This window comes from Rhinolophus hipposideros, assembly GCF_964194185.1.
Source record: "Rhinolophus hipposideros genome assembly, chromosome: 11".
Lineage (NCBI taxonomy): Eukaryota > Metazoa > Chordata > Mammalia > Chiroptera > Rhinolophidae > Rhinolophus > Rhinolophus hipposideros.
In genome coordinates this window covers 27,257,032-27,280,822 of record NC_138057.1, presented here as the reverse complement: position 1 = coordinate 27,280,822, position 23,791 = coordinate 27,257,032, and the positions used below count along the sequence as shown (strand labels likewise).

The 23,791-nt window shown below is 34.0% G+C and overlaps 1 protein-coding gene across 31 annotated transcripts in view; it reads right to left on the bottom strand.

Moving 5' to 3' along the window:
* The window catches only part of PTPRD (protein tyrosine phosphatase receptor type D), a 2,053,994-nt gene that overhangs the window by 1,714,334 nt on the left and 315,869 nt on the right, over positions 1 to 23,791 (bottom strand). Inside the window, exon 3 of one of the 31 annotated variants that reach the window (XM_081066962.1) lies at positions 10,828 to 10,884. The exons of the other annotated variants lie outside the window; for them this stretch is intronic. The gene's annotated coding sequence lies outside the window, so the exon portion shown is untranslated. The remainder of the gene's footprint in view (positions 1 to 10,827; positions 10,885 to 23,791) is intronic. 31 annotated transcript variants of the gene reach the window in all.

Sequence of the window (23,791 nt, the reverse complement as noted above, 5' to 3'; positions counted from 1 at the left end):
CACATATCCTACATGTGACAAAAATCAATTGTCATTAAACTGTCTTATCCACAAGTGACTTACTTTACAGATTATATAAAAACAAATGCATCCCGATACTATATGCATATTTAAGTAACTAATGAGTTATTGCTCCTAAAAATTTAATGTGAAAAATGAACCACAATAATGCCACTTACAACATAAGTAGGGAAATCTCATGTTAGTAGACTGACATATACTTTGATATTATTTTAGTGTATGAATTATTCTAGTCCATTGCAGATTATCTGGGTCTACATTTGTTCTCAACCAAAGTGACTCCAGTAACTAACCTACCAGGAACTGGAAAAGGAGAGTTGTGATTTAATGTGAGTTTCCATTAAACAATCACAAAATCTTTCCTACCACCAATACTACCTTGATAGTCATTTTTAAAACAGAGCATTTTCAAAACTCAGGGATTTCTTTCTACAACCCATATTTTGTCTTAACCTCTGTGTATCTGGGACATAGATATGTCTGCACTCTACAAAGAATTCCAGGAAGCTAAGTCATTGCCAAGGCCATTTGAAAAATTGAATTGGCTCAAGTTTGATGCAGATTTAGAGAAACAAATTGGCCTGATTTTATTCTAGATTTCGGTCTTCTGGGCTTGCTAAATCATTCAGACCAAGGAAAGTTTCTAGTTTATGAAAAATTTTTAGAAGGAGGTCCTATCTCCACACTTAGGTTTAAAATGTATGGCTTCTGACAGGAATACTTGGAAAATAATCATTCACTTCTCTCCATCAATTCTATATTGTCCCAAGAGTTTGTTCAACAGATGGACATAATTTGCATACTTGACTACCACAGTTTCCTTAATTGCATTTTCACAGCATATTCTATTATATTTGTAGTCTACTAGGTTTCATTTAGAATTTCACTTTGAAAAATTTACATGACATATATTATTATATTTTGTACATTTAGAACTCCTTGCAAAATCTAGCACTTTGAAGCTTTAGGCATTTGGAATATAATAAAAATCTATCAGCTCACTTTAAGCTCAACTGTAACATTTCTCAAACTTACTTTATGCTTTTATTTTGTAATAAAATTTCACATTTTAATTATAAAAAACAGTATATTTTATGTTAGGATATTGCAGAATCCCACCATTAGGTGTGATGTTTTAATACTTAAATGTTAATTTTGTTTAAAAATCTATCATCAAATTCTAACAAATCCCTAAATGACTCACTATTAAAAACGGATTTCTCAGCTCCAAGTCCAGTTGCCATTTTCAATGTAGTTGCAGGGGGCACAGCCCACCATCTCATGCGAGAATTAAACCAGCAACCTTGTTGAGACCTTGCGCTCTAACCAGATGAGCCATCCGGCCACCCCTCTGGAAGCTCAGCGGCAGTTCATTGTCTTCAATCTAGTTGTGGAGGGCGCAGCTCACTGGCCCATGTGGGAATGGAACCAGCTGAGCTGCGCTCTCCACAACTAGATTGAAGGACAACTTGATTTGGAGCTGACAGATCCTGGAAAAAACACAATGTTCACCAATAAAATTAAAATTAATTAATTAATTAATTAATTAATGTGTATATATGTATAAATATAAATATAAATATATATACACACACACATATGTAAAAAAGTTTTCATCTTTTTGCACATATATACATACAAAAAAAGAAAACATTTCTTTTTCATCCCAGAAAACAAACAAAAAATGCAGAAGAGAAACAAGGGAAGTTACAGTGGGGAAACAGATGCAAGAGAGCACCGTCATCACAACCGCAGTCTGCATGTGGGACCAGACTGCTAAGTACAAAGACTTCTAAACAAACAGAAGTCATCTTAAACGGTCATTTCTGAAAAGCCAATGAGAGCTCACTGCATTGAAAAACAAGATTGAGTTTTAAAATATATTTCAAAAATATGCATTTGCAGCATTGCTTCCTATTAATTATAGGAAAGGAACCAAGTACTTCCTTGCTATTTTTAAAAATCTAGTCTCCTAATTGCAAATAAAAATAACAGGTACTGGGGCGACTTTGTATTACTTCACGGGAGACGCAGACTTGTTTTACTATTAAATATCAAAAGCATATACTTTTCTTTAAATTTATAGAAATGCATCAATATCCCTAAACAGGCTAATTCACTTATATTCGTGGGACTTATATGTACATATTTTAGAAATCATCTAAGTATAGTGGATAACACTATATAGTCAATGATATCATGTCTAGAAACACTCTTCTCCAAACTCTATCTGTTAATTCTGAGCTTTGAAGAAATGATGAATGTGGGATAAGTGAATAACATAAGTTCAAATGTAATTTGTATTTAAACATTATTCTGGCGACTATCCATAAAAGCAGAACCTCCTCCAACACAGGGTTTTGAAAACCTGCGAGTCAGTGTGTTTTGGTTGTCAGAATGAGTTAGGGCAATATGGGAATTTTAGTAGGGAGAATCAGAAACGTCTTGCAATGTGTAGGACGAGCCTGCACAACAAAGAAGGCTGCCATATCCTAGATGGTTTTGATTAGCCCATCGGGCATCAAGATGAAGAATATACATATATTTAACTGAGCCTTAATTTTAACACTATTTGCCATATGAACACAGAATATTTTGAACATTTTAAGTACAGATTGAATTGCCACAAAGTAAGTTCTGACTAAATTAAGAAAGATAAAACTTAGAAAAATGTTTTTAACCTATATTTCTTTTCTATTAGGAATAACAGCATTACCTACATGGGAATACTGCTCATGATGTTTGAGTTGCAATATAATGAATCTGTATTTGTAGCTGACCCATTAAAGACAGTCTATGTTCAGTTGCAAACACCTGATCATTTCATTAAATATTTACAGTCGTATAGCCCAAACATTAACAAAATACATTATTTCACTATATATTACTCACCCTTTATTTCTCTTTTACATTATCATTGTGGATTTCCATTCATGTAGTTGAACTTACGTTTCATTTCCAGATAGTGAATGGGAATTACAAAATATATGTTAAACGATAAAATGCATCACGTCAATGAGGTTATAACACCTGTTATAACAGATTAATAATAATGGTTGAAAAAACTTACTATACATTATCATTGATAAGAGTTTGGTGGTGTGAATCTTAGAAAACAGAATGAGTTTTGAGTCCAGAGAATAAACAAGGCAACAATTAAAATGTTATAAATACAAGAGCTTCAGGGAAAAAATGTCAGGGCAAATATATAAAATCCAGAAAAAGAGAATAACTTCTGGAACTGAAGAGTATATAAAAAAAGATCACCTCTGATGTAAGTGGGTAAGAAATCAACTTCTTCATATTATAATAAAAGTAAACCACATTTACATCCTTCATGTGCAGAAACATAAATATTAATGACAATTTTAGAAATTTTATAACAATATATAAAACAATGTATGAAAGAGATAGTACAACATGACATGGTAGGTTTATGGCAAGAATTTAAGGTAATTTTGGCCTGCAAAAATCCACTAATATAATTCACCGTACTAACAACCAAAAAGAAAAAAGGCACAAAAAATTATATTCTTGTCTCAAGTAATGCATTAAAATATACTTAACAAAAATCCATCAATTTATGATAAAACTAAATCCATCAATTCATGATAAATACTCTCAGTAAAATATAACCAGAAAAAAATATTCCTTAACTTCATAAAGAGAATACATGAAAAAAACATTAGTAAATAGTATGACCTCACTGTTCCTATTATTCAACATTATACTTGGAGTCGCAGCCAAAGTAATGAAGCAAGAGAAAGTAAAATACACATAGATAGAAAACGAAGATATGAAAATGTCTTCATGTTGAGACAATATATGATTGTCAACATAAAAACCTAAAGAATCTACAGGACAGCTAGATCTAATAAGTGAGTTAAAGAAGGCTTCAGGATACAAGATTAATATACAAAAATCAAGTTTATTTCTATATGCTAGCAATGAACAATAGCATTGAAATGACAAAAATATATAAATTTAAAAACGATTGAAAAATGAAATGCCCACAGATAACTTTAACAAATGTCATACAAATTATAACCATGCGCCCCATAACACAAACGTATAGACAATATCAGTCAACGCTGGACCACATATACAGCAGTGGTCCCATAAGATTTTAATTGAGCTGAAAAATTCCTATTGTCTATTGACTCCGTAGCTGTCATAATATCAGAATGCAATGCATACCAATATTTAACACTATGTTACAACTGTCTACAGTATTGGATTCAGTAACATGACATAGAGGTTTGTAGCCAAAAAGCAATAGGCTATCCCATATGTGGTATAGGATGATATAGCCGACTACACACCTAGGTACATATAAGGATGCTCTAGGATGCTAGCACAACTAAATTGCCTAAGGATGCATTTCTCAGAATGTATCCTCTTTGTTAAGCGTCGTATGATAGTATACTATATCCTACAATGCACTACTGCTCAACGGTAAAAGTAATAGACTATTTATACACGGAACGGCAAAGGTAAATCTCAAAATAATGGTAAGTGAAAAAAGCTATACAAAGATACAGTTGACACTGCATGATTCCATTGATATAAAATTCTAGAAAAGCAACCGTAATATAGTGAGTGAAGTCAGACTAGTGTTTGTCTGGGGATCATGGTTTGGCAAGAAGGGAGATTATGAAAAATCACAAGGAAAGTTTTGGCGGCAATGAACATATTCATTATTTTAATGTAGACACGGTTCAATGATGAATATATAAGTTAAAATTCGTCCAACTGTATATTTAAAATAGGGGCAGTTTATTGTGTCACATATACTATAATAAAGCTATAAAACTGATTATCTATGAAGGTAAATTGGTAAAAAGTTATCATAACTAATGGTGAATAAAACCATAGCTATATTTCTCATTTGCAAATTGTCTCACCTTGTTGGAAGTTTATTTAAACACTAAGACTGTTTTCATGTCTTCACTCAAGTTTAAGGCTAAAGAAACTAATGAGACGGGGCCGGGGGGGGTGGGGGTCTGGATTTAAGATCTGTGAAGAAAACCTGAAAACATTAGAAAGCATGTACAGATGATCTATATGGAATAAATATTGCTCCACCATTAGCTTTCAAATTGCATTTTTTTTTTCACAACCCTACGTTTGACGTGGTGGAATTAGGGCAAGGGACAGACTCATACTTAGTTCTCTAACTTCTTTTGCAATAACAAAAGTAGTGCTTGTGATTTCTTTGATTTCTTTAAACTCCAATATAAAATTTCATCTTGGAAAATAATGTTGGGCTGAAATGTGAAGCGATTCGACTATACTAAGCTTAATGAGAGGTTGGAATAGAGCAGTGCCAAGACAAATTTTAGATATAGTTAAATATGATCAATCAATTCTCGTAACAGATTAGGTATATATAAGGTACATATATGCACCTAACAGATTAGGATACTATGTCTTACATGGATAAGATCACTAAACTAACCCTTATGCGTTCATACAACAGGAGTGTATGAGTCGCTGTTATGTGTTAGGCATTCTGCTAGATCCAGGATATAGTGATGAGTGTAGTTTTACTTGAGAGTTAGAGACAGGAATTGAATCCAAATTTATCTTTGCATTGCTGATTATAACACATTGCCTCGTTAGTGTCATGTACAATCAATCAGCTTGAGCACTTACCTGATTGGAAAGAATATCTTATATTAGGGCTTAGGTAGGATCAATGCATATTTTTCTCTCTGGTGGTTGAGGAAGCAGTATAATTTACCACTAATTAAGTGAGTTGATAGCTATATATTTTACAGTCTTGCTATTAATGCTTCTATCCGGATGTGACCAAGACAATTGACATAACAATTCTCTAGCAGAAAATGGACAGAGTAGGCAAAATACTACCATGTATGTGCTGGAGTTAAAACAAACAAGCAAACAAACAAGCAAACAAATAAATAAACAAACAAACAAACATATATATTTGGGGGGAGGCAGTCAAAGAAATGGAAAAAAAAAGGTTGGTTATGTTTCAAAATTGAAAGCTTAAAATTTGATACAAATATACAAATCTTTGTCTCTAAACTCAAGCTTCTGTTTTCACAGCCTGCGGCAATTTACTCCCCACTGTCTTTTGACACTCTGAACAGTTTTACCTGATACCAGACAGAAATCCAAGGATATTCACTCTTGGGGAGTAAGGTATTCATAGGGAGTCTTCTTTAATGACATGCTTATTTCTTCCTGAAGTTACTGCTTTGATGATAATAGCATTTTTGATTATGAAAACTGAATGTTTTCCACATTTACATTCTGCCTTGTGTAATATGCATTTGGCCACAGTTGAAATGGCTAGTGCTTTTGAGACAGGTTTAATTTTCTTTACATGTTAATTTTTTTATGTTTATTATTTCATTTACTTTATGTATCAGGAAATGTCCTATTCACTGTGGAGGTTTGATCATAAAATGCATTTTATTATTCAGATCTTGTATTCCATAATACCACAGACTTGGGTTTATTGTTTTAATGTGAGTCCTTATCAATATCCTCCCAGTACACTTGTAGTAGCTCCACTTAACTGAGGTTCAACCAGCAATCTACTCTCTTCCCTCTAAGATATACCTTTCACATTGCTGACATTTTTCTTCAGAAATCTCGTTGGATACCAAAAAGAAAAACACAAAAAACAAAAAAAAAAAAAAACAAAAAAAACCTGTATTTTTTATTCATCAATGAATATATACCCAGTGAAAAGAATGACTACCGATCCTTGGAATATAAAACCCTTCACAATATGGCCTCAACCTTTAATCCCAGCCTCCTATTTGACTTGCCATGTTTACCAGTTATCCAGTTTATGGACATATAATCCAAACCTAAAGGTGATGTATATGCAGGCCTCTCTTTATGTCTTCAATGAAAATCATTTTATTTATTTATTTTTTTTCTGTCGGGAATCAGGCCCATGCACCAAAGACAAATACCATATGATCTCACTTATATGTGGAATCTAAAGAATCTGTTCTTTAGATGAACAAACAAAACAGAAATAGACTTTGAGATATGGGGGAAGGGGGGACAAAAAACAACTGATGGTTGCTAGATGGGAGGGGGTGGGGATAGGGGAGAAGGTAAATGGAGTAGAAAATACAAATTAGTAGTCACAATATAGCCATGGGGATGTTAAATAGAGTGTGGGGCTATAATTAATAATGTAAAGATGATGTAGGGTGCCAGATGGGTGCTGGATTTATGAGGGATAATATTTGATAGACTATGTAGATAGACACCTGACCACTGCACTGTACACCTGAAGCTGAAGCTGAATGATATTGAATGTCAACTATAACTATATATATAGTCACGGGATGTGGAGTACAGCATAGGGAATATAGTCAATGGAGTTGTAAACAGCTGTATTCGATGTCAGAGGGATATTGGATTGGGGGGGGATTATCACTTTGTGAGGGCTGTAAATGTCTAATTATTGCATTGTTTTGTACACCTGAAACTAAAAAAGGAAAACAAACAAACAAACAAACAAACAAATAACTTTAGTCACTTAATGTGTAACATTCTGTAAATTCCCTAATCTCCCTACAGTTTGTTCATCTCTAAATTGGAATAATAATTATGCTATCTCATTGCTTTGGAAGGGTTAAATGAAGCAATCAATATATATATATGAAATGCATGGAATGAGATGAACTACTGGGAGCCCTCAATCATCATTTACTACTAATGACTTTTTTAAATGGTTGTAATCTAGTGGCATCCCACTCATATTTTAAGCCCCAGATCAAACGCAACTTCTCTGTGAATCACTACTTGGCGTTCCTTAGAGTGTAAGTCATTCTATTCTTGCATTTTTAAAGCACATCAAACCTATATCTTCACTATTTCTCCAATGTTGGAGGAATATTGGTTTCAAAGCATCCTCATTAAGCTGCAATCTCCCTCAGAGCAGATATATTGACTCATGCTGTTCTGCATCCCTTGTGCCCATCACCATGCCGTGTACGTAGTAGATTGCTAATAAATGTCTGTTAGATACAGGATTCTGGATGCATCTTTACAAATATAGTGATATGCGTGGCAAAAGAGCACAGCTGAGCAAGTTTCTGTGGACAGTAAAGAGATATAGGCACAGAGACCTGAGTTTATGATAAATATAAGTTTCCGTTTTCATACTAAAACTGGTTATGAGATTGAACATAAAAATAAAAGTAAATGAGGGAATAAAATTACTTCTTGAATTTTGGATATGAACAGAGAATCATCCCATCAAAAGGCCAAATTGAACATTTGTTTCAAACTAGTTCAAACTCTAGAGCCACTGTTGAAAATGTAATGATCTATGTGTATATGAATGAGGTTGGGTGAGAGCATTAAAATTCGAACGTCTAATATGGGGAGAAAAATTATGTTTGCTACTACTTTAATTGAACAATGCTTTTAGAATGCCTTCAGTTCTTATCAGGGCTCTACTTTCATAAATACTGCTTTGTAGCTATTTCTATATTGACTTGTATAAGCTCGAAGTATAATCTTTTAGACTCCAGACTTGGGCTTTAAGTCTGCTTGGCAGTTCATTATACCTTTTTTTTTTAAATATATTGAGATACTCTTCTCATCCTTCTTTTTCTTAATAATTAATAAGAAAAAAGAAACAATTTGTTAATGAAAGCAAGTTAGAATATTAACACAGTGCAACTGACTTCCCAAACAGAAATGTTATTTACAATTATGATCTAATTTAAGGTTTGACATTTTCCACTTTATTGACAAACATATTACCCTAAATATAGTGAAGAATGAAATGCAACTCCATCATAATCCAGCTGAGAAAAACATAAATTTCAATATACTATGGGTCAATTTTCTCCTAGGATATATTAATAATATGTTATAGAACCTATGCACAGCAGAAGGATCATTAAAGGTAATAAAAATGTATTCCTTTAAGAATAGGATGACCTGAGGTTATGATGCAAAGTCACATGGTACACATTTGATATGATAATGTAAATAATTAATAATTTGAAACATTTAAACACATCTTGTTTTCTGTGATTTCCTAAGTATGATTATAACAGCATTTTTCAGTAAAGTGATTCCTTATACATGGCATAATTGACTATTCATTTAACACCCACCTATAACCTACTATGTGTAAGATATACTAGGTGACCCGCTGCATTATAATTATTGGTAAGGTAGCCCTATTCTCCTATTATATACTTGGATAGAAAAGGAGTGGTTTGATTTTTAAAGGTATGGGGTTATTACGAATTAGTTACATGTATGAATTAACGGATAATGAAGTAAATAAACAAACCATGGAATAATAAATAGTCCTCTACCAAGGCATTTAATTTGTTGTGTAAGAGGGGGGCGGGGGGAAGAGGGTGAGTTGAGCCAGGAAATTGATCACATAGATGAGACAGCAAATAAAGGGTCCAAAGTTAAATGAGCTCAAATACGGCAGAGAAAATATCAAGTCAGCAAATCAAAAAAACGGCTTCAAGAAAGAGATGGTACATGAGATATTTTGAAGAATGAAATTCTAACATTTTACAAGCCAATTCAGTAATATAACACTTTCTACAGAAAGCAAGCATTGAGCACTAAAGAAATATAAACCACATTCAAATGGACACTCCTTATTTTGTATTTTCATTGGTTTCATTGGTATCCTGATCATCTTTCTCTCTGACCTTGTTTTCCAAACCTTCTAACAATTATAAGGCCACCGTAGTGGTTAAATGACAACTATGCAAATTACCAGGTATACACACCATGGAAGTTTACTTAATTTTTTTAAGCATGAGTCTCCTTATCTATAAAATGAAAAGCATTAATACTTAACTATCTTAGTGGTTTAAAGAATTATCTGCAAAATACATGAACATGAAGAATTCCTGACACAAACTTAAACTTTCAAAAAATATAGCTATTTTTCATTTTCTTCTCCTTCTTCCCTTTCTTCTTCTTTCCCCCTCCTATTCCTCCCCCTCTTTCTTCTTCTTCTCTTATCACCATCATTTAACAACCTTTTTGTTCTTATTAGTTTTATTTGTACTCTGCAGGATTAGAGCTATTTAAACCATACCTTTAGGTAGTTAATGCTGGTAGATAAGATGTACTGTGAACACAAAATAAATATTTATTAACTACATGGGTCCTCTGTAGAGACACCAAACTATTCTAAAGGGAACACTGTTCTTCACAGGCATAAAATGTAACTGAAATTTTACTAGAAAATTAAGGATTTTTAATCTTTGATTAACAGGTGGTACATAAATTAAAAGTAGTTTCACTAGTCATGATTAATTGTCCTTATTAACCAGAAACCTATATACCTATAGGGACAATAGCGTCTCAAATTTCCATGTCTAAATGATATTTTATGAGTTAACATTCATAAAGTTACAACTTGAACTTAATCAGAAATGATTAAGATCTATGCTTCAGAAAACTAAAAGGAAATTTATGCATATTTTCTTCCTAGATAAATTAAAATTATAAGATCCTTATTAAAACTATATTAAGTCTGTGAAAAGTTAATCCCCCAAAATAATACATTAGGCATAAAATCTACTTTTATACAGAAAATTTTAAATATTGTAGTGGAATGTTTATTTTAACAATTTACACACACATTGCCCAATATTCTGAACATTTTATGAGACAGCATGCTACGGATGTAGCATTATTCCCAGTTATAGCTTTTGTCACATATGTGTCATTTCCACAGATATTTCCCCCTAAATGACATAATATTATTTGTGCATTTAATGTTGGTTTATGTGGTGGTAGAAAATTTTTAAAACTCACAAATCTCACTGTATTTCATATTTACTTCCATTGTGTCTTGGTTGCCTTCTCTGGAAGCTAAAGGAGAGGGTAAGAGAGAGAAGAGAATTGTGTCCTGGATTGTAGAGGAAGGAATACGGCAAAGGTGAAATGTGGAGTGATGGGAAGTAGCAGAGTAGAGGCAAGCGGAAAGAGTTAGTGTCATGTGACGAGGCAGGGAGAGGACACAGGCTCTGACTTAGATTTGCCTGGGGTGGCCTGAAGTAACTTTTAAAAAATTCTGCCCTATACTTAGGAACACACATGAAGAATTAAGCTCATACTCCACCATAGTCTCTGACTCTAAGTTAAGACATTTTAGCAGAGAGAAAACTTACTGAAGAATTGCTGGGAAAAGGGAATTAGGGAATGGGACAAAAATGAGCTCTTCACCAAAATGAGAAATACTTCATTCTATCTACATAACTTCAAGAATACTTATAGGGAGAAAAACAAAAACACTCCCTAAATCAGTCTGAAGATTGTAGGTTCATCAAAATCAAGGTTTCTTTGCTAGAGAACTTTTGAGAACCATTAATAAGTTGTTAGTTGTTCTAAATCTCCATGTGTGATTTTTGAGAGACTTGAGTGCCATGGAACACACTTTTGGATATAGCTTCATTGTACTAAGGCCATGTTCTTCTCCCACGTAATGCGACTGTTTTGCAGAGCTTGGGTTAGTTCAGGGGATTCAAAGATGACTAAAACATGACCTTTGTCCATAAAATGTGCGTGATTGTCTTTAGCAATACTGACACTCAAATGCAATTTTGTAGTCTATCACAGAGAATGTGTACTCCTAAGGGAGTCGTAATGTGTGGTAGTCTAGAAATGTGGTCCTTTGAATCATGTAATGTGTCCCTACTACATTTGTGCTACTTGTTTCTCAAGTCAAGATACTACTTCTGCAAATCTTGTAAATGTGAAGTCAGTAAATTGAACCTGCATTTAAAAATCTTCACCACTAGATAAAAGATTAAAAGTGATTTCAAGACCTCTCTGCTTTTATCTCTACTGCTATTCTCACACGGAGAGTGGCAAGGGGAAACTTTACAGCTATTAGTCACTGAAGAAAAGTTCAAGTGATTGTCCTCCTTGTAAAAAGTAAACTAGTTCTCTTGTTGTGTTGTGATCAGAACCCCTTCACAACACTGTCACCAACAAAAAGACGTTATGCTTGATTTTTTTATGTGACTAACAGTTATGGTAGTTTCTCCTTTGTTCCAAAATCTACAAGAGCCATGAAAAAGACTTTAAATTTTGACCTGGTAATATCTAAGATTGGACCTTAAAATGTCCTTTTCTTGTGGATGGTTTGATATCATTAGGCCAGAGCAATTTGTTTAGGTAATGACTCTGTCCAGAGAAATGGAGGGCTTCTGGAAAGTTAGACATTCGGCCAACTATAAAGTAGGGGGAGGAACTCACCTAAAATCAAATTCATGACCCAGAGTTAGAAATCAATACTTCATTTTCAATTTTCATCATATTATTCCATATATATTTTTACATTTTTTGTTTGTTTTATGAGAAGTGCTAACATTTAGAACTTTTGCTTCTATAATTGTGCAATACTTAAATGGTGCTATTATAAATGCAGTTGTCTTGAACTTTAGGGACTGGTAACAAATATTAAACTTAGCTACCTAAAAAATCAAGTATATTTAGATTTCATCAACAAAGTCTACAAATGACAGTGCCCACAATACTCTATGGAAATTGGATATCACATTTGAAAAATCAATGCTTAAATATTTTCCTCTAAAAACAATTAGAGATACAGGCTTACATTTGCTAATTCAGAAAAATATTGACTTTGATTATTGATGCACTTTGTATTTGTAGGGGGGAAAAAAAGGCCACATCTAAATCTTTCATAGATTTAGATAAGAAGAATATTGTTGGGGACAAAAAGAAAAAAGATAAAAAACTCAGCTTTTATTCTAGTTATTGCACTTGTCAAACTCCATTTGAATGAAAGTATTTAGTATATATTATTTGAGGATCATGATAGCTTTAGTACACATAAAATGAACATTTATTGTTTTAAAGAATTTACATCAAGAGACGGGAAATGAAGACCCTGATAAAAAAGATTATAAAAAAAGTGAAAATGGAAGTAATTTCCTTTAAAATTCAGGTTTGGATAATAAAATATAGGCCATATATGTTCTCTAACATCTCATTCATTTATATCACCAAATTTTAAATTAACCTCAATAATTTTACAAGACATCTGAACAGTTTCTACATTTTTGGGTTCCTGCCAAGACAAGATGTACTGGTACCAAAATCTGTAATGTCAAAAGGCCTTAGAAAGTCTTTATAAGGTTTAGATTAACACCAGATCGAAACTGGAGTCTTAAATAGGGCTTGGTATTTTCAAGCTTTTCCCAAATTGATATTTAGCAAGAGACAATAAGAAATAATCCCTCTTTAAGCTTAATCTCAGACTTAAAATCCTTCGATCAATTGACAAACACTTATTGAACATGCAACATTCTAGTCACATAGGAAAATAGAAAAGCTAAGTCAAAGAGAAGAAAATAAATTATTTATGTTCAAGTTAAGTCACTCAAAATCTGTCATATGCTGGTTTACTTGCCTAAGTAAAAGAGGTTCAAAGAATAAATCATTTACGGCGTGTGAGAGCATGTATGTGTGTGTGTACATATTTTACGTATATATTATAATATACATATATTTATATTTATACACATGTTTATATTTAATGATTTCACATAATTTTATTATGTTACATATTAAACATATTTAATTACATATAAAGGGACAAAAATGTGTATACACTTATGAGTTCTGAGAAATATCAGGTTATAAAATAATATACCTCAGTTTAAGACCAAAACTATTTTTTGTCAGAAATATAAACGCATATATCATTTATGACATCTACCAATAGCAACATACTTCAACCAGCAGTGTTAAACAGGAAGCCTAGAACAAGATGGAGGGGTTTATTATTGTTCTTATCTATATCCAATGACTTGAAACTAAGATAAACACATTTTAAAAAAGAACTTAATATTCTGGGCACTTTTTCCTGCACATTATAAATTAAAATTGATAAGCACTCTAAAAGTTTAGTATCTCTATTCAGTTTTTCAGACATGGATCTCTAAGGTTCAGAGACGTAGATCAAGGTCATGTGGTTAAACTTTAGGTCCTCTAAATCCAGATATTAAACTTTTCCCAACCTATCTATTTATCTTTTCTAGTGAAAAGCAATATAGGGCAAAGGTTAAGAGCCTGTATGTGTTATCATCTGTTCAAGCTGTGTGATCTTGAACAAGTTGTTGAACTGTTTTAAATCTTCAAAATGGGGGGAAATAATAGCATCCCTATTAAACAAATGAAATTTTGAGATCTGAATGACAGTGCATACAAATGACGCAGAATATCAAAGAGCACATTAAATATACAATAAAGGTTATCTAATATTACTATTAATTCAATTTGTGATCCTGAGGGAGCTACTGTGGCAGATTATTTTTTCCTAAAGTGACTAGAAATATAAACAATTTGCTCATCTCACAGTGTGATTTGCCATCAAGAGATTAAGTCTGTCTTTTCCCCTTGAAGCTTGTAGGTGAAGCTTTGTGACAGTTAGAGCCAATAGAACTCAATGGAAATAAAGTTATGCGACTTCCAAAAATAGATCATAAAAGGTGTGAGTGTGTCTGCCTCTCTCTCTCTCTCTCTCTCTCTCTCTCTCTCTCTCTCTCTCTCTCTCTCTCTCTCCATGCTTGCTGTTGGAATCCACTCACCAGGTTGTATCAGCCATACAAGTATGTGCAGCTTATGTGTAGATATTTCCTAGTTAAAACTTCAGCTAAATCCCCAGTCAACAACCATTATAAACTTCCTGACGTGTGAATGAGAAAGCTTTTGGAATAACACCAGCCTCATCTACTACCATGTTTCCCTAGAACTAAGACCTAACCGGACAATCAGCTCTAATGAGCCTTTGGGAGCACAAATTAATATAAGACCCAGTCTTATTTCACTGTAATATAAAACTGGGTCTGTAATATAATATAATATAATATTATGTAATATAATAGAATATAATAAATATAATACCGGGTCTTATATTAATTTTGCTCATAAGATGAATTAGAGCTGATTGTCTGGCTAGGTCTTATTTCCAGGAAAACATGGTATCTGACTCCATTTTCATGAGATACCCTGAGCAAGAACCCCTATGCTGAGCACAGTCATCCCCATGATGATGAGAGACACAGAGGAGCCATCAGTATTGTTTTCAGCTACTATTTAGCAGGCTATTTATTATAGCAATAGATAACCAATACAGACACCCAGCTATAAACACCCCCCCACACACACATACAGACACACATATGTGGTAATTAAGTTTCTGAATTTGATTTAAAAAAAGAGATCTGTTTATAGAACTGAAGTATGTTCTTTTTCTTCTAAATCAGTAGACCTTATGCAGATATACAGTCACAATTACATTTAATGAAATTTTTCATTTTTCTGCTACCCAGAAAGAAAGTGATAATCCAGCACTACTGCGAGCAACATTTGTCATAATATGGTAAACAAAAAGGACAAACATATATCTTATGGGGCTTCATCCTAAGGTCAAGAGAAAGAGAACACATCCATCATCAATTGTCATAGAACCAGGGATGTGGGGTCCTTCCGTTGGGGGCAGCTGGCAGGAGCTCTGACTCCTAAAGAAGAGGCATGTAGCAGCCAAATCAACCAGATACACCAAGGACAACCTTTCAGTTAGGGGCGCAGCTTCTGAGGGATATGTAACCAACCAACCCTTTTAACACATAGAACTAAAAGAAAATCCTTCTGTTCCAATTTAAACATAGGAATGGTATCTGAATTCAAAATGTGGAATTGTATACTTCAGTTGCATCACCTAGCTTTATATATAAAGGCTAGAAGCCTTAACTGTTTCAAGAACAATCTGTCAGACAAACAATGAAAAATCACTTAATTTAAAGAGTGCTATTTGCTTGGTAGTTTCAGGCCCTTTGAGTGGACTCTATTTAGAGAGACACTTACTTCATTAAACACATTGATGAGAGTAAGAAGGGGAGATATTTCTCGAATTGGAGCTATATGTGTATTTTAAAGCAGACCCTGTAATTTTTACATTCAATGAAATAGGCTCATCTTGCTCTCCCTCTGAGAAAATGTTTTTTTCTCAGAAGTTCATGATAATTCTATAAAACAGAATATCACCCTTGCCAACACTTTGGCTTTTTTTTTTTTAAAGAACAATATCAAAGGAAAGAAAATAAAACTTCAAATATGATAGATTAATCTTAATTATATAGCTATATAAATGTAATGATGTTGAAGTTTATAAAATGTTGGCATTCAAGCTTAATGTTAAAGAAAGCATCTTGTCTCAGCAAATGAAAAGGCTCTGATTAATCATCATACTGTCCACTTGAGAACAAGTATAACTCATAGTCATATACACCCCACCATTCTAAATCATTTATGATTTATATAATTTATAAATGAATATTTATTGTAAGCTGGTAAATCATTTGTGGGATCACATAAAAATAAAAGTAACTGAAGGTAAAATCAGTTATTTTACACCTAACAGTAAAAACTGTAAGGCTTTGATTTATCAAAACACACGTAATGGTGTTTTGACTGTTTCCCCGGTGATATACAATATGAATTACATAATGAAATGTATTTAATATTTGGGTCAATTCTTATTATTTGGGTTAAATATTCCAGTTTGTCTAGTAGTCAAAACTTCATTTATTGTTTACTATTGCCCGGCTGATAGTCACCTCTCTGTGTATGTTTAACGTCTTTATTATACGGCAAATGAATAAAGCATAAACACGATTTAGTTCCAACACCTTTCTCTTTCAAGGAACTTTTGTTCGGTGACAATTAGAATGACTGAAGACTTTTAAGTATCTTTGTGGCCCTTGTATTACAAATAGACTAAAGTTTTCCAAAATAACAGGCATCCTTTTTACTGCCAGATGTAGGAAGGAAATAATGAGTTTAGAGATATCCCTCTGAACACATACCCCGACACCATTTTCTCTCCTGTTTTGAGTTCACAAGGACCCAGCTATGGGCAGAATTTCTGTAAAGTGCATGTGTGTACCTATCTTCAGGAAACTCCTAACAGGCATCACCAAATGTCATCTCTGGTGATGAAAAGGACCAACACTGTGTTCTCTACTGAAAACTTAAAAAAAAAAAAAAATACATGCATTACAATCTTTTCACTTGTTTGTTGTTGTTTTTCCCTATATTCCCTTATTTAATAAACATATCCTTTATTAAAATATTGGTAGCTATAATACATCTTAAGAAAACATGTCCTGTAGACATGGTACAGAGAAAAGGAAGGGAGAAAACAACAACAATTAGTAAGAATTTTTAATTTGCCAGACAGAGAAAGAAGCACTTTTCCATCTGGCCCTGCTAACTTCAAAGCGATGCTCCTTTAAATGAAGTCACGCTTTTAATGGAACTTCATGGAGTGTCTTATTACGTCCTTTAGACTATCTTTGCCTCCTACTTTATGTCAATGATATGAGAAATTCAACTAATCAGTTATAGATGTGACCAGGTCTCCTTCCAATTAAAAACCTTTAGTGGCCTCCATTGCCACTACCATCTAGGACAGAATCCCTAACATGTTCTGCCTGCTTCTCCAGGCTTACAATTCATTATGTTCCTCTTGAAAATGCCACAGCATTTTTGTACTGGTTTTCCTTCTCCAGTGAGTTCTACGCCTAACCCACCCCTTCCCTTCAAATATTCCACCTCACTTAATTAACCCAAACTTGTTCCTCACATCTCAGCTTAATCACTTCCTCAACCATTCTTCCCTTATTAGGTTCACATTATGACAAATGCACATGTATACCATTATACACTCATATAGCAATAAATTCCAGACATCGAAGCATCCATCGTAATGTGAATTTTGGTTGGTATGCGTCTCCTCAAAACTAAAAGCTCCCTAAGGACACAAAAATGTTAAATGTTCTCCAATTTGTAGAGTGCCTGACATAATGCTTAGTAAATGTTATTGAAATAAAAAGAGATATCAGTGATGATAATTTAGATCAATAAATTATTATATTATTTATAAAGATAAAATATAATAACAGGTGTTAACATAAACTGGTTTTAGACAGGTTTTGGCTTCTCAACGACCTGCCCAAGATACAAGGATAAAGGTAGCTTATCTCTCAGCCCATGCCTAAAGCATATAGGTACAAAGCACTATGTTACTTTGCTGGTGCCATACAAATCTTTATATAACTCAGTATTAAGCCTCCAACTGGGGAGGAATTACTAGTGGAAAGGGCTCCCAGCAAGCAACAGCTAAAAAGGAACATCCTTCAGGGCAAAATTACTGAGTTGAGGAGTCAGGATTGGCATTAAAGAGATGAATTTATAGCCAGGAGAAAAACAGCCTGTATTACAATTGGTTAGGGAAGCACAGAAATATGAGAAAGAGAAGGGTAGAACTATCCCAGAGAATTACAGTGGGTATTGTTTGAGCTGACTGCCTAGTTTAACTGCCTGGTTGTGTAATAACATTTTCCTTCCTATGCCCTTCTCTGCTAGAATAGCTGAAAGATGTAAGGGGATACCTGGACCAGCCATTGGTATGCAAGTGTCTAACCACCTTGACTGTTATTAAAGAACAAAACGTACAAAAACACTTTCTGCTTTCTGTAATAAAAAATAATGAAATAGGCATGCATAGATAGGAAAGGGGTGAGTGTGTGTGTGTGTGTGTGTGTGTGTGTGTGTGTGTGTCTATAAAAGCAAAGAAAGGGAGAGAAGGAGAGAGAGGAATAGAAAAAGAATTAGAGAGAGAGAGAGAGAGAGAGAGAGAGAGAGAGAGAGAGCGCGCATTTAAATTCCCTTAATACTAGCCTGGATTCAGCCAGTTCCACATCTGCCCTTTCCAAGGATTGGGTATATAAACCCAATGATATGTGTCCCTTCTTGCTTAAACTAGTTGTAGTTGGGTTAAGAGAGAACACAAAGACCATAATGGGATACAACTATTAATTGAGGGTCTTGATCCAGGATGAGTCCTGGTGAATTTCTGCTTAGTCAGCCCTTCTACTTGGTTCCCTATGTAGGGTCTGGTCTGAGGTGTTGCTGGAGGGCGAGGAATATTGCGTTAATGTGTTTTCACCAGGTTGAACCATGAGAAACCCTGAAAGTAGTATACCATAATGTGAAAGCCTAGAAGAACCTAGGATTATCTGAGTCTCCCTTGATCAAAGAGTGCTGACCACTGTTAACATAATTAGATCATCATTAAACTACGTAATATATGTACGCAATCCAGGTATCTTTATGCACACATTTTCGTTTGGTCATGCTTGTAAAATCAGTCATAAAGTAAGCAATAATTTTTATGCATACTATTGGCAAGCCATCAAACCATCACCTGGATATTCATATCAGAATATTTACCCGCATTTACAGTTTTTTTGTTTTTATTTTTTACCAAATTTGTAAAAAGCATACAAATGGGCAATTGAATGTGGCTTCAGTTTTGGAATGCATTGACTTTATTTCTTTTTCTTGCCCCACTCCCTTTTCTCATATACTTAGGAAAAACAATTTGTGGTAAAGAATTCAAGAGCAAGAAAAACAACTGAATATGTCACAGTTTTTGTGTTTCATGCTTAATTTACAATTCTTTAAAAGCATTTCCTGTATGGTGGAGAATGGATTACATACATAAAAAAGATGATACATTCAACTTTAAAACAGTAGTATTTGTTTAGATTGCTGAAAGTATCTGTTTCTTATTTAATAGGATGACATAGTGGGATTGACATTCTGTCTCCTCCTACGCAATGTGTGGTCCTTATTTGATTACATATCAAAATATTCTTAATATGGAAGCCAGGGATAATGCCTTTTTCCACACAAAGGCCTTAAAATTTCCTGCTGCAATCTTGATTCCCTAGAGTTAGTAAACCCTCTAGGCGCGAGCTCTGTCATTTTCTACCTTCAGGAACAGCCCCATTCAGTTTCTGAGCTAGGGAAGCAGAGAAACATGAGAAAGAGAATGGTACGAATATCCCAGAGAATTTCAGGGGGTACAGTTTGAGCTGGCTGCCTAGTTAAACTAAGCAGAAACTGTGTCAGAAGTTCACGATGCCATCTGGTCATGATTTCTATCCCAATCAATTAATATGCAGCCTTTCTCTAGAACTCTCCTTTAAATGGTCAGAATTCGGGCCTAATTCATAAAAAAATCTGGGTATCTACCTTAGTATCTATCCATCAAACATCCCTGTTCATTCAGTTATAAAACTGCCCAGAATTTCATCTTTGTAGCCTGGGTCCTGATCCCATCCTTGCTTCCTATTAACTTCCTTTTCCAGACTTTCAGTTCCAATACATCTCAATGGTACCTGTTATAATAGAACAGATATCAGGACCAAGTTATACTAAAAAATATTGTATTTATCTGAAATTCAATTTAAGTAGATGCCACACTGATTTCATTTAATTTTATTCATTAATGGTAAACGGCATTTTGGTCCAGAATGTGAAACGGTACCAAATAAACAGAATCTCTTGGGCCATATCAGAACCTTACCTAGCCTAAGAAAACACTGTGCTATAATGTCAGATCTCTCAGTCCACTGTTCTGTTGGTCCTCTGAATTGAGTCCCTCTTTTACTAGTAGCTATCTGTGATGTTCTGTGACTTTCCTCTATACAGAAACCTCATTTTTGTTTTTCTCATTAACAGATATCGAGTTTCAACTATATATTTTTCAGGTGTCTTTCAAGTCTAAAATTCTATCTCAAAGTAAGATTCATTCCTCCCTCAAATCCTAGCATTCCTAAATATGAATCCAGGTTTTAGCATGCAAGCCTAACTCCCTGGGTCCCTAAATCTCATGTCATCAGAGTTGAGCTCTTAAAGAATGCCTAAGCCTGGAGCCATGCATTAGTGTGCCCGTGAATGTCACAGGGCAAGGTGGCACTTACCCTGGGAAGATGAGAATGTTCCCCACTCCTCCAGATTTTCATAAAGAGCGTGTAAGCTCCTGTTAAGATAATTAACAAAAGGAAACTGTACTGGCACTTGGAAATCCCTTTTGAGGTCAGCATTATCTTGCACAGGACTGCAAGTCTGTACTAATATAGGCTTGTTTGTCCCTTGCCAGCAGTTTAGAAAAGAAACTTAAAAAAATAACTAAATAAAAAAAGTAAATGTAATCTCCTCACTTCTCTTTTTAATTCTTATATATTCAGGGGAATTATATTATTTAGGGCATATGCATGGTCATTTTTCTAAATATGCCATAGCTTCTTATGAAAATCAAACTAACTTTTTAAAGACCAGTTCAAATAGATCAAACACTGAGCAGGGGATGGGGTAAGGGAGGGGCTAGAAACTACAGGATCCTAGAAACTAGACATGTGCTTGTAAATTTATCTTGTGGCTCACATGACACATACTTACTCAAATGTGAGGAAAAAAATAAAAGCCAAATGACATTTGAAATAGTATATGCCAGTAATCTCAGTGATTGTTACTGCTAATTTTATGAACACTTGAAACTGAGTTTTCTTCGTAAAGCATTAAAAATAGAGCATTGGATCAGATATAGGCTCAGATATGGAGAAAAACGATTACAAACATAACTCTTCAAAACTGAAATAATAGAAGTGTTGGGGAAAATAATTGAGAACGAATTCAAAGAATGTTGCATGGAAAGATGTCCAATCTAAGCTACCATGAAGATATCATTAAGTATATTTATTACCCAACTGTAATAATGGTAGGTGTGATTTCTGGCTTAAAAAAAATAAAATCAAAGAATCTAAACTATTATGCTAATGATATGGTTTAACATTGTAAAAAAGGAATGAGACTCACTCCTTGAACACAATTTCTTAGAAAAAAAGTGATAATAATAAAACAATAGTGAATGTATACGTGCAACAAAATAGATCTGTCTCTACATTGGGTATTAAAATAGATGGGGAACTTTGAGGTTTACTGGGCCTCTGGGAATAAATAAGTAAGCTGTATCTCCTAGGACGCAGTAAACTTAGTAGCTGCCTTGGAATATATTGAAGGTAAATATGTAGCTTTAGAGAATTTAAGAGTCCAAGAAAAAATGTCTCTCCTCTGAAAAAAATGCCATGATCAAATAGAGTAGGTGTTCAAAGGCCAAAAATATTACTTAATATGACAAGGCCATCTGTTCAATGCATACCAAAGATTTAAATGACAAACTAGGCTCTAAAAATTAAAATCTAGGTTACTTAAAAATCAGTGGTCCAAAAAAGTGAAGGTAAAGACAAATCAATTTGAAAGAGTTTGAAAGAAATGATGAAAAATTTTAAAGAAAGACTATATCTGATACAAAAAAGGCAAAATGAAATATGAAAGGGGATAAAAAACTAGCATTTTTGAGCACTTACACTGATTTGATTCTATAGTAACACCTTACAGACTGCATCTCACTCATCACACATGCTTATGAGGTAGGCTCTGTCAACTTTATATGCACAGAGAAATACCGTGTTTTCCCGAAAGTAAGACCTACCCGGACAATCAGCTCCAATGCGCCTTTTGGAGCAAAAACTAATGTAAGACCTGGTCTTATTTTACTATAAGACTCAGTATAATAAAATAAAATAAAATAAAATAAAACATAATATAATATAATATAATATAATATAATATAGTATAATACAATACAATACAATATAATATAATATAATAAATATAATTAATATAATAATATAATATAATATAATTTAATATAATAAATATAATATAGTTTTGCTCCAAAATATGCATTAGAGCTGATTGTCCGGCTAGGTCTTATTTTCGGGGAAACAGGGAATATTCAGAAGATTTGAGTAACTTGTTCAAAATCACCTACAGATTAGTGAAGCCAAGGTTAAACGTGAGGTCTAAAATCCAGGTTAATGCCGTTAGCTGCCATACCATCCTATCCCTGTGGGACACATAATTTCTTACTGATGATGAGCTGAAGGACATTTAAAAAAAGGATAAAAGAAAGACATGCATTGCTACTGGAAATCAGGAGATTTTGGGACCAGTACATGGTTAGACACTGACTATCTTTATGAGCATACACAAGTTGCTTTTCTTCTCTGGGCCTCATTTTCCTCATCTCTGAAATTAGGAAACTATGGTATATTTTTGCAGTGACAGGCCCCAGATTTTTCATGCTTCCTATATCCATACCTTCGCCTAGCTCCTTTGCAAACGGATGCTTACCCTGCCACTGTGACTTCTTTGGCAGATGGGAGAGTAGGAAATGTGACACAAACAGATGATTGAAAACGCCTCATTCACTGGGGCTTACTCGACTGTGCTCTGCGTGGGAGCCCTGAAACAGCAACTGTAAGGATAATACCAGGCTAGTCTATTGGAAACATGTGACCAAGTCACCCCTACCAACTCAGCCGACAGACAGCACCAACGATCACACATATAAGTGAGGCCACCAGATTGTAGACACATGAGTGACTCCAGAAAAACCCATCAGAATTACGGCTCAGATGAATTCAGTCCATATTGCTGACAGATACATTGTAAGGAGAGAAATGGTTATTTTCAGTCAGGGGTTAGCAGACTTTTTCTGTGGAGGGCCTAACAGTAAATGTTTTAGGCTTTGTGAGCCATAGAAGCTCTATCACAATCACTCAACTCTGTTGTTGCAGCACAAAGGCAGCTATAGAAAATAAGTAAATAGATGGGCATGGCTGTGTTCCAATAAAACTTTATTTACAAAACAAGTAGACAAAAAAAAAAAAAGAATATCTAGATTTGGCCCTCAGCCAGTAGTTTGTTTTTTCAGCCAATAAATTTCAAGTTGGTTTATTAAATACAGAAAAAAGTTAACTAATACTTTGAT